This window comes from Cavia porcellus, unplaced genomic scaffold, assembly GCF_034190915.1.
Source record: "Cavia porcellus strain 051 isolate PalLab524CR breed Dunkin Hartley unplaced genomic scaffold, mCavPor4.1 scaffold_24, whole genome shotgun sequence".
NCBI lineage: Eukaryota > Metazoa > Chordata > Mammalia > Rodentia > Caviidae > Cavia > Cavia porcellus.
In genome coordinates, this window is record NW_026947507.1 from 51,471,097 (window position 1) to 51,483,609 (window position 12,513).

Below are 12,513 nucleotides of genomic sequence, written 5' to 3' on the forward strand. Positions count from 1 at the left end.
CCGATAACTTTTTTGTCTCTTCTGACCAGTTAAGGTTTGGATTCAACTTTGTTGGAAATTAGAATAGGTACTCTTGTTGCTGTTGGGCTCGGTGTGAACTAGTATTTTCTTTCCTTTTACTATGAGTTTGAGCATGCTTTGGGGGGTGAGATATGTATCTTATACGCAATATATAGTTGCCTGTAGGTTTTTTGTTGTTGTTGTTCACAGGCAGCTTGTGTCTTTTGATTGGAAAGTTAAAATCATTTATGTAATGTATTATTATTGAAAAGTATGTACTGATTTTTGTTGTTATGTTATTTTTTATGGTGCTGGTTATAGCTTGTGTTTAGATGTTCCCCCAGAACCTCACAGGGTCATACGTAAGGTTTGTCAAAAGGGGTTGGATCTCGCTGGGTGGTTTAAGGGTGTGCAGTTACTAAGTTAGTCCACGCATTGGTGTGGCATAGTTCTGGGTGTGGATGACGTGGAGACCCCACCCTGGGTATGAGCACTACCTCCCTAAGGCAGGCAGCCAGGATAGAAGACCAGGGGCCGAGGAAGGCTGCTAGTGCCGCTCCTTCCTCCCCGCTGTGCTGCCTTGCTGCCTTCCGCCCTCCATGAACTGTTTTTCTTCCGTGGTGCCACCTGGATCGGAGCCAGCTAACAACAAGTTAAAATATCTACACACAGTGAGGCAAATAAAGGTTTCCTCCTTTAACTGTGGGTGTCAGGTATTTTTGTCTCAGCAACAAGAAAAGTGGCTAAGACAGTGCTTGATTCTTTTTTGGTTTCCTTTTGGTGAACTACTCTTCCAGTGAGATTTACTCTTTCATTAGGACCTTTGGTTTTGTTGATTTTTTGTCTCTGTTTAGATTATTTGGAATATTTTCTGTAATCCTTGTTTAGAAGTAATAAATTTCTTCTGTTTATGCTCACCATGAAAGATACTTATTTCTCAATCAATTTTGAAGAATAATTTTGGAGGATATAGCAATCTAGATTGGCAATTATTTTTCCTTTAGGAAAAACTGTACTTATAACTCAGCTGGCCTTTAAGGTTTGTGTTGAGAAATCTGCTCTTGTCTTTATGGATTTTCCTTAGTAGGTTTGATGCTTTTCTATGATGGCTTTTAATGTTCTTTCTGTTTGAATTTCTGGGATTTTGACAGTGATGGGTCATACATTCTTTTTTTTTTTTTTTTTTTTGGCTATGCTTCTTTGGGGGTTCTAACTGCCTCATTTATCTGGGTTTCTCTTTTATTCCCTAGATTTTTTATTATTTAAAAGGAAAAAGAGAAAAAACAAAACAAAACAAAGCGGTGTAAGGGAACAAGTAATACAGAACTACAAAAAAAAAAAAAAAAAGTAAGAAATCACCAGTTAATAGATTACATATTATCATCTTAGAGATAGTTAGTCAAGTCACAGTATCAAAGCATACAAAGTGGACATTCAAACAGTGAGACTGCAAACAGTTGTGTTCAGTGATCCAACCAAAAACATTAATATGGTCAGCTATTTAATACCCCTACACACACTTGCTGTTGTATCCTTTAGAGCACTTTTTTTCCCTCTCTTTTTTACAACAAAATTTACACATTTTGGGTTTTATTACTCCTTAGTTCTTATTACTTTTTTGGGGGGAGAGAATAAAGTAAAATATGGCAAAACAAAGCTGTCAGTCAAAACCAAGGATAGACATAGCACATGATGTAAAACCAGAGTACGAGGTTATCAACAATGGTTACCATAATGTCTCTTGTTTCCTTAAAAACAATTGTCTATCTCATTAGGTATTATAAAACAGTAGAGAACAAGACCAATAAAACTTAAGCATTGTAAACATTACAGGACTTTCAAAGGAGACAATAGTCAAACCAGAATGGGCATCTTAGTGAATCTTATTGCCTTCAAAGTAGTTGCCTATACCCTCAAACTTGACACTATCATACAGAATGGGACAGAGCCTAATCAGTCAAAACAAGATAGTGGGAGTATTATAGGACTTCAAAACAAATTAATAGGAAATCAAAAAAGTTATGATAATATATCCTGCTAATTTTTAAAATTTTTCCCCTTAATTAAAAAAAACATAAAAAAAACTAAATAATTTTTTTAATGAATAAGGGAGAGATTGAGATAAAAGAGGACATAACAATATATCACTACAGGTCAAAGCATGACAGTTTCAGCAACCTAGTGCTTCACCACCAAATAACCCAACTTAATAGTAGTTACCATAGTGTCTGTCTTTTTCCTTGAAATATTTGAATAAAACTTCATATACTATAGCTTCAAATATTTCCATATCAAGAAGCCCAGAATAAAGCCTTTCCAATTAATAAGTGAAAACTTTATAAGGCTTCAAGGCCACATAATGGGGAATCATGATTACCACATACTTTTATATATTTGAATCATTACTTACATTAAGGAAACTATTCGGTACTTACACATGCGAGATTGGTTTATTTTACTTATGAGTATGGTCTTAAGCTGTGCCCATTTACTGATAAATATCTCAATGTGTTCCTTCTTTATAGCTGAGTAATACTCCATTGTATAGAAATACCACAATCTTTTTATCCATTCCTCAGTTGATGGACACTTGGGTTGTTTCCAAGATCTGGCGATTACAAATTGTGCTGCTATAAACATAGGTGCACATATATCACTGTGGTATGATGCTTTCTGTTTTTCTGGGAATATGCCTACAAGTGGAATAGCTGGAATAAATGGGACTTCCAATCCCAGCTTTTTGAGAAATCTCCAGACTGACCTCCACAAAGGTTGTACCAGTCTACACTCCCACCAACAGTGTAGGAGAGTTCCTTTTCCCCCACAGCCTCTCCAGCATTTGTTGTTGGTTTTCTTGATCCTGACCATTCTTTCAGGAGTGAGATGGTATCTCAGTGTGGTTTTAATTTGCATTTCTCTAATGACCAATGATGATGAACATTTTTTCATGTATTTATTTGCCATTTGTATTTCTTCATTTGAGAAGTGCGTCTTCATCTCAGATGCCCATTTTTGGATTGGATCTTTGAATTTTGGGGCCTGAGTTTTTTTAATTCTTTGTATGTTTTAGACAAGAGTCCCTTGTCTGAGAGAGAGTTCACTAAAATCTTTTCCCAGTTTGTGGGTTTTCTTTTCACTATGCTGGAGATTTCTGCAGAAACTGCAGAAATCAGTTTCAGATTGCTGCAGAAACTTTTTAGTAAGAAGTGGTCCCAGTTATTGATTCTGGGAAGTATTTCCCGTGCGGTTTGAGTCCTGTTCATGAATTCTCTACCTACTCCTATATCTTCAAGGTTTCTACCCAATTTGACTTTCAATAGATTTTGTGTTTCTGTTTTAATATTCAGATCTTTGACCCATTTAGATTTTATTTTAGTCCATAGTGATAGGCATGGGTCTAGTTTTAGTTTTCAGCATATGGAGAGCCAGTTTTTCCAACACCATTTATTAAAGAGACTGTCATTCTTCCAGTGAACATGTTTGGCCCCTTTATCAAAGATAAGATGGCTGAGTGTGTTTGTAGTTGTGGTTGTTATCTTCTAATCTATTCCACCGCTCTTCAGCTCCATTTTGGTTCCAGTACCATGTTGATTTTACTACAGTTGATTTGTAGTATAACTTCAAGTCAGAGACTGTGATGCCTCCTGCCTTGCCTTTGCTACTTAGAACTGTCTTTGCTATTCTAGGTCTCTTCTCACTCCAGATGGATTTTAGGAGTGATTTCTCGAGATCTTTGAGGTATGTTGATGGTATTTTTATCGGGATTGCATTGAATCTGTATAACAGTTTTGGGAGAATGGCCATTTTCACAATATTTATTCTTCCTATCCATGAGCAAGGGATGTCTTTCCATTTTCTGAGATCATCTTGAATTTCATTTTTCAGTGTATAATAATTTTCCCTGTATAAGTCTTTCACTTCTTTCATGAGAGTAATTCCTAAATATTTCCTTTTTTCAGTTGCTAGTGTGAATAGTGTGGCTTCTCTTATTTCTCTCTCTGTGATTTTCTTGTTAGTGTAGAGGAATGATATTGATTTTTGAGTATTGATTTTGTATCCAGCCACAGTGCTGAATTTATTATATCTAGAAGTCTTTCAATGGAGTTTTGGGGGTCTTCTATGTAGAGTATCATGTCATCTGCAAATAATGATAATTTAACTTCTTCTTTTCCTATCTTAACCCCTTTTGTTTCTCTCTCTTGTCTAATTGCTTTGGCTAGTATTTCTAATACTATATTAAATAGGAGCAGTGATAAGGGACATCCTTGTCTTGTGCCTGATTTTAAAGTAAAAGCCTTCAATTTTTGGCCATTTAGTGTGATACTGGCTGTTGGTTTGTAATAGACAGCCTTTATTATATTGAGGCAAAGACCATCTATTCTAATTTTCTGTGAGGTTCTTATCATAAATGAATGTTGGACCTTATCAAAAGCTTTTTCTGCATCTATAGAAATAATCATGTGTGGGGCTGGGGGTTTAGCTCAGCGGCATAAGCACCTGCCTTGCAAGCAGGCGGTCGTGAGTTCGATCCCCAGTACCGATAAAAATGAAAAAGACAAAAAAAAAAAAAAAAGAAATAATCATGTGATTCTTATTTTTTGTGTTTTTGATGTGGTGGATTACATTTATTGATTTATGTATGTTGAACCATCCCTGCATGCCTGGGAAGAATCCCACTGCTTGGTCATGGTGAATAATCTTCTTGATGATTTGCTGCATCCTTTTGCCAGTATTTTATTGAGAATTTTTGCATCTGCGTTCATTAGGAGATTGGCCTGTAGTTCTCCTTTTCAGTTGGGTCCTTCTCAAGTTTTGGTACTAGATGTTCCAGGAATGACTTAGGAAGGATTGCTTCCCTTTCAATTTCATTGAAGAGTTTGAGGAGTGTCGGCATTAGGTCTTCTTTGTATTTCTTGTAGAATTCTGCAGTGAATCCGTCTGGGCCTGGGCTCTTCTTTGCAGGTAAGGACTTAATTACCTTTTCAATTTCATTAATAGAAATTGGGTTATTCAGCAGTTTTACATCTTCTTGACCTAGCTTTGGTACTTCATATGTTTCTAGGAATCTGTCTATTTCTTCTGTGTTATCATAGCTTTGAGAGTAGAGGTTTTCGAAATAGGTTGTGATCTTCTGTATTTCTAAAGGGTCTGTAATGATTTTGCCTTTTTCATTCTGTATTGCATGAATTTGAGCTTTTTCTTCCCTTTTTAAAATAAGGTTGTCTAGGGGCTTATCTATTTTATTTATTCTTTCAAAGAATCAACTCTTTGATTCATTGATTTTTTGGATTGTTTTCTTAGTCTCTATTGCATTGGTTTCTGCTCTGATTTTTATAATTTCTCTCTTCTTTTGGCTTTGGGCTTGACTTGCTCTTCTTTTTCTAGATGTTTGAGGTGTAACATCAGGTTATTTATTTGTATTTGTTCTGTTTTCTGATGTGGGAACTCAGTGCAATAAATTTTCCTCTGAGGACAGCTTTCATTGCATCCCACCGATTCCGATAAGTTGTATTTGTGTTTTCATTTGTTTGTAGGTATTGTTTAATTTCTTCTTTAATTTCCTCTGTGACCCACTGATTACTCAAGAGTGTGTTATTCAGCTTCCATGTGTTTGTGGGAATTCTGTAGTATCTTTTATCATCAATTTCTAATTTCATAGCGCTATGATCTGATAACATGCGAGGGATAATTTCAACTCTTTTGTATTTATTTAAATATGTTCTGTGAGTTAATATATGGTCTATTTAGAGAATGACCCATGTACTGCTGAGAAGAATGTGTATTCTGTTGTTGCTGGGTAGAATACTCTGTATATGTCTATCAAGTCCATTTGTTCACAGGTGTGATTCAGTTCTTTTATTTCTTTGCTGATTTTCTGTCTGGTTGATCTGTCCATTGGTGTCGATGGTGTGTTAAGATCTCCTGTTATAATTGTATTACTGCTAATTTGGTTTTTTATTTCTGTTAATACTTGTTTTATATAACTGGGTGCTCTGGAATTTGGTGCATATATATTTAAGATAGTTATGTCTTCCTCTTGAAGTTTTCCCCTAACCAGAATGTAGTGACCTTCTTTATCTTTTCTAATCATTATTGGTTTGAAGTTCACATTGTCTGCAAACAGAATAGCTACCCCCACTTTTTTGGGTTCCTGTTGCATGAAGTATTGTTTTCCACCCTTTGACTTTCAGTCTGTGAGTATCCTTTTGGCTTAGATTGGTTTCTTGTAGACAGCATATGGTTGGATTTTGTTTCTTGATCCATTCTGCCAGTCTGTTTCTTTTAATTGATGCATTGAGACCATTTACATGAATGGTTATAACTGTTATATGTTGGTTTATTGTTGACATGTTATCTTTCTGCTGTTGCATCTTTATCTTTCTGTTCTGTTATATTGTCTGCTTTGTTTAGTTTTTTTCCCTAAGTGTATCTAAACTGTCTTTCAGTATTCTTTGCAGGGTTGGCTTGGTGGTCATGAAGTTCTTCAGCTGTTCTTTGTCATGGAAGTATCTTATTTCTCCATCAATTTTGAAGGATAGTTTTGAGGGTACATCAGTCTAGGTTGGAAATCATTTTCCTTTAGGATCTGAAATACTTCACTCCATGCTCTTCTTGACTTTGTTGTTTGTGCTGAGAAGTCTGCTGTGATTCTGATAGGTTTTCCTTTATAGGTGATCTGTCTTTTCTCTCTGACAGCTTTTAATATTCTATTCTTTTGTTCAATTTCTGGGATGGTGATTATTATATGTGTGGGTGTAGTTTTATTTTGGTTATGGCTATTTGGAGTTCTATATGCTTCATTGTTCTTGAATCAGTTTCCAATCTCATGTTTGGGAAATTTTCAGCTATTACTTCTCTAAATATCCTCTTGACATCCTTTATGTCGTCCCCTTCTTTTTCATTTATCCCTATCAACTTTATGTTGTTTTTCTTTGTCATCTTGCAGGTGTTGAATTGTTATTTCCTGATTTCTTGTTATTTTTAAAAGATCTTTCCTTTCCTGTTTACTGGCTGCAATCTTGTCTTTGAGGTCTGACATTCTATCTTCACATTCATTGAAGCAGTTTTTACAACTTTCAATGGAATTTTTGATTTCCTGTATATCTCTTTGCATCTGCTTAATATATTATTTGTTTCTTATATTATTCACCCAGAGATTCTTTTTGTTTAGTTCCTCCAATTTTTTAACTGTGTCTTCTTTAGATATGTTCAGCATCTCTTTCATTCCTTTTATCATTTCTTCTTTTACCTGAGAGGTTATTTCTAGTTTGAATTTCTTTAAAGCTCCGCAGAGTTGCTTCTTTATTTTGGTTACTATTATTTCAGGTATTTCAGGCATATGGCATGTATTTTCTTCTATGTACATGGCTCCTTGGCTTTCTTGGGATGGGCTGGATGTTTGAGACTGCATTTTGGTCTTTCGTTTTGTCATTTTCCTAAATTTCCATGTTTCAAGTGTTATTCCAAAGCTTCCCCTGGATGTGTTGGAAATTGTCTCCTATGTCCTGGGCTCCTGGGACTCCTATGGTAGTGTAGCTCCCTCCTTGGGCAGCGAGGCCCCTGGATTATAAGAAGGTTGCCAGGCTCCTCTCAGGTAGACCTAAAGCCTCCTCAAGCTACACAGCTCCCCTCTCTGGCAGCAAAGCTCCCCTGAGGGAAAGAAGGCCACCTGGTGTGGTCCAGGCAATCCCAAATCCTGCTAAGCCCAATCTAGTGTGACTGCAAGCCCAGCAGGCCCCCAGCTCCCCAGAGCAAGGATCTCATACTCTCCCGGGGATTGGATATTGTGTAACCATCCTTGGATGGCAAAGTCCTTGGATGGCAAAGCTCCCCAGGCTGATAGAAGGTCCCCCTATGGCCTAGGTAGGCCTCAAACCTCCTCAGCAGGGCTGCTCCCTCCTCCAGGTGGTGGCAGTAGTGCTGGTGCTCTCCAGGTTGAAAGAAGGTCGCAGGCAAGGCCGGAGCAGGTTCTTGCAGCTTGGCCCAGTTCCCTCCTTTAGGTGGGGCAGCTGCCATGTGCCTCCTCCAGGAGGGCAGCTGCAGTGTGCACTCTGGGTGAGAGAGGGAGGTCAGCAAGGCTGGAACAGGGTCTGCAGCTCAGCCCAACTTACTCCTCCAGGTGGGCAGCTGCAGTGTGCCTGAAGAAAGTTTTGATACTATTCTCTCTACTTGTACCCCATCCTCAAAACCTACAATCCTTAAGTGTGTTCTTTTAGTCATCTAGGAGTTTTGATTCATTTTTTATTATTTTTTTATTTTTCCAGTATTAATGAACAAATGTTCTATTATATCAACCTTGTATTCAAGTCCTCATATTCTGTCTTCTGACCAATCTTGTTTTACCAAACTTTTCAGGAGAAAAACTGAGTTTTTCATGTCTTGGGTTCTGCTTGATTTCTTTCCTTTTTTTTTTTTTTTTTTTTTTTTGAACCAGGAATCAAACTCAGAACCTTGTGTTTGCCAGGCAGGCACTATGTTGCTGAGCTAAATCACCACCCCAGATACCTTTTTATGACCTCTACTTCTTGATTACAATGGTCTTTCATATACAGCATTGTCTTCCTGAATTCATGCACCTGCTTATTTGCATTTTCTTTAAGTTTTCTGACTATCTCAGTCATCAATTCTTTCTGCTGTTTGGTGACATGTTCTTTTTGTTCTTGTTGATCTTAACAGATTCACTTAGCTGCTTCTTGTCTCTTATGGAGACAATCACTATTTGGTTTTTGAATTTTTTGCCTGGAAATTTATCTATTTTAGTGTTTATGAGATCCATTTTCTGGGAATTGTGAATTTTGGGGGGTATTTTTAGGAGTTTTTCTCATGAATATTGTGTTTTTGTGTTGCACACTGTAGATCCATTGTGATAGAAAGATCAGGATTTTGATAGTACAGATGTCTTTAGTAAGCACATTTCTCCCTGTGATTTGCCCTTGGCTTGGAGGCATGATTCAGTGTGCCAATATTTATAGTATTTCATTTATGCAAAGTACTAGGATTTATCCTAGTATTGCACTATGGGAAAACAAAAATTTCTGGTAATATCAACATCCAGAAAAGCCAATCATATATTAACACATAATATCAAACTTGTTCAACAGCTTTTTAACTCTTTTAATAGCTCAGCAGAGTGAGATAATAGTAATGATTAAAAAATACATTGGAAATTAGGAGAAAAAGGAATAAAAAAAGGAAAATTAAAAAAAATTAGAGAAAACAAAGAAACTGAAATTAATGCAAAAAATAGATTTTGATATGATTTTTATGCTCAACTGGAAGGTGATAGGAAAAAAATTTAGCTCTTATTCCAGCTTCCCTTACTTCTGTTTTGTAACAGTTTGCTAGGTTGTTCAGGTTGTATTCTGGTGGGTGGTTTGTTACCTTCCAGGGCAGCCATGCAACCAATCACCTGGGACAAGAGCCTTAGCATCACCAAGAATGCTGTGTGCTCCAGATGGCTATCATGGAACCTTTCAAAGTGACTCCTTTGTAATTATGGCATTCTCATGCTGGAGCATTGTTTTTTTAAATAAAAGGATTTGGGTTTTAACAGGCATCCTAAGAAATATTCTTTAAAAAATAGATAAAAATTAACATTTTTGGCATACAAATGCAAGTTGCACAACAAAATTGTAGGAAGACGTGTTTCAAGATTATAAGACCTCCGCATGGATTTTAAAGATCAAGAAATTGACTTTCTTTAGAAAAATACTTCTGATTCAAATTAATGTGACAATGAATTTCCTGTTTAGCATCAACCTTCAGAGCACAGTGTGATTTAAGAAGTCGTAGGCAACCCTTGTTGGCCTGTGAGGGTGTTCTCTAGTAAAACCTGAAGCCATATTTTAAATGAGCATCCTCTAAGTTTGACATATTAATGAGCTGTTACAGATCCTCAGTAAACATAAATAAATCACTTAAAGGACAATGAGGCCCCTTTTCTCTTCCTGGGATGTGGCTGGTGGTCTTGAGTGGCACCCTGATCCAGTTCCCCATTTGGAGCATCTAGGGGTGGTGGCCACACCTGGAAAAGGACCACTGGTCTCAAGCAGGAGATGGGTCAGGGTCAGTCTTTCTCAGTCTATGGCTGCTTTTATCTGTGTCTAGAGAAACAACATATTGGAGAGTTTGATTCATGGAAGAGAGGGAATCTACTAAAAGAAAATTAGTGGAAAACTAAAAAACTGAAAACCATAAATAGAATGAAAGCTTTTCTCCTCTAGACTTTATTGATGTTAATAATTTACTTTATTGTGTCTTATTCAATAGAACATTTTGAATAGTATTATGCTGTTTTATATTACATTGATGTTTTAAGACAAATTTGGTGTTGTTAAAAAAATAAATGCTTTTTTCTGAAGTGGAGACACACTAAACTATTTAAAACACAGAGCTTGTTCTTTTAGTTTTCAAAAAACTAAAAAGTTAATAGAGTAAGTAATGTTGCTTTGCCCAAGGAATCATATTCATTACACCTTGTATAGTTGGTATTGCTGAAATCATAATGAATGAACGAATTCAATGAGAGAATCATGGCGCTCCCACTTTCCAGTGCTACTGTAATTAATGAAAAAGTTAGTTGCAAACATAAAGATTAATTCAACATTTTCTGTATGGAACTGTACCTTTTCCCCTTATGAATGGAAACACTCAAATGTGAACTGAGCTTGCTGTGTTGCTTGTGTTCCAGTACTGCTATATGGTATCAGCACCTAGCAGAGATTCAAGATCTTTTCATGTGAATGCTTAGTCAAAACCACACAAATAGTGATAAAATATTCAAAGGATTCTGTGTCTTCTTTTGAATCATATGGATTCTTTTGAGACAATCAGATTGACCTTGTATTGATGGTGCAAATGCAATCAATGAATAAAACTGTTGGCATGTCAAGCCAGAACCCTAAACCCACTTGTAATCATTGATCTGTGGAACAACATGGGGCAACAGATTAAATACAGAAACAAATAAGACAATGTAGCTATCTTCCATTAAATGAGACCTAAATGAGAGTTGTGAAAAAGAAAAGAAGTAAAATAACTCCATTCTTTTCACTAATGCTTGTATTGATTCTGTTCCTTAGAAGAAAATATTGCTCTGGAGGAGAGTTATTTATGTTGATATATAAAGTATTTGTTTATTTCCATTTAAAAATATATATATATAATTTTAAAGAGAATAAAACCAAGCAGAACAAAACAGAACAAAGTCAACCAAAAGAAAGCAACATAAGTGACACAGGACCTCAAAACAATAGGAAATCAATAATGGTCACCATAACACCTTTTAATGTCTTCCCAATAGCTGCAGATACCTTCAGACATAGTAAGAATGAAACAAAACAGAACAGAATAGAAACAATAAAACAAAACAATGAATGCAATAAAGGACTTCAAAACAAGACAATAGTAAATCCAAAATGGCTATCATAATTATCTTGCTTTCCTTGAAATAGCTGCCCTACTATCAGATGTAACAAGATGAAACAAAACAAAACAAAACAAAACAATAAAAATGATACAGGACTTCCAAAACAAGACAACAGCAAATTAACAATGGCTACCACCTTCAGAAGGAGATCCCCCTAGGTGCCGCACTGCGTACTGTTACCTCTGAATAGATGATGAGACCACCCGCCCTAGACCTACAGAGTCAGTCTGTTCTGCAAACACCGAACACCGTAAGCATCCAGTTGCATTTCTCCCGTATAGCCATCATCTCAGCCTGTGTCTCTCAGGATCAGCTGGTCGCTTAGGGAAGTGTGGAGCTGTTGGCTCTTCTTGTTTCCCAGTTCCCACCAGCAGGGCTGGGGGCTGGCTGTGCTCTTGGTGGCCCACACATAGCACTGATTTGCAGCAATGATATAGGTTTTAAAATAGCTCTGTTTTTACTTGGAGTCCAGCTTTTAATTCAGTCATCTGAGCATCCGTGTTTGTGACTTCAAAGTTTTGGGGCCCTGGGAAATGTTTATCCATGTCTTTTGGGTTGCCTTTTTCAGCCTGAAAATATGTGGGTTATGCAGTTGCCGGATGGTGGAAGACAGCGTTAAAATGGAGGAAGATGTGAGCAGCAAAACGCTGAGGCACAGAATCACACACAAATCAAGTTTTCAAGTGATCCAGTTCTTCTTTCTCTTCACACCCTAATGTATGGTTTTAGAAGTAATCACGTTTGTGTTTTATTCAAAGACATCTGAGCACATGGAATTTGAACGACACTTAGCAATGGGAAAATGATAATATTCAGTGTCTTGCATTAATCTCAAACTCATATTTTAGACAACACATGCATGAAAGATGATATTATTATTGTAGATGTAGAGACATTGCTTTAAGATACAGGTTTTGTTTTGTTTTGGTACTGGGACTCTAACTCAGGGCCTTGTACTTGCCAGGCAGGCACTTGATCCCTGAGCTATATCCCCAGTCCTAAACATGGCAAAGCTTGAAGCTTGCAATATAAGCCACAATAACTTATTTGCTGAAATTAAGGTGTTTGTAATATTTTTGAAATAT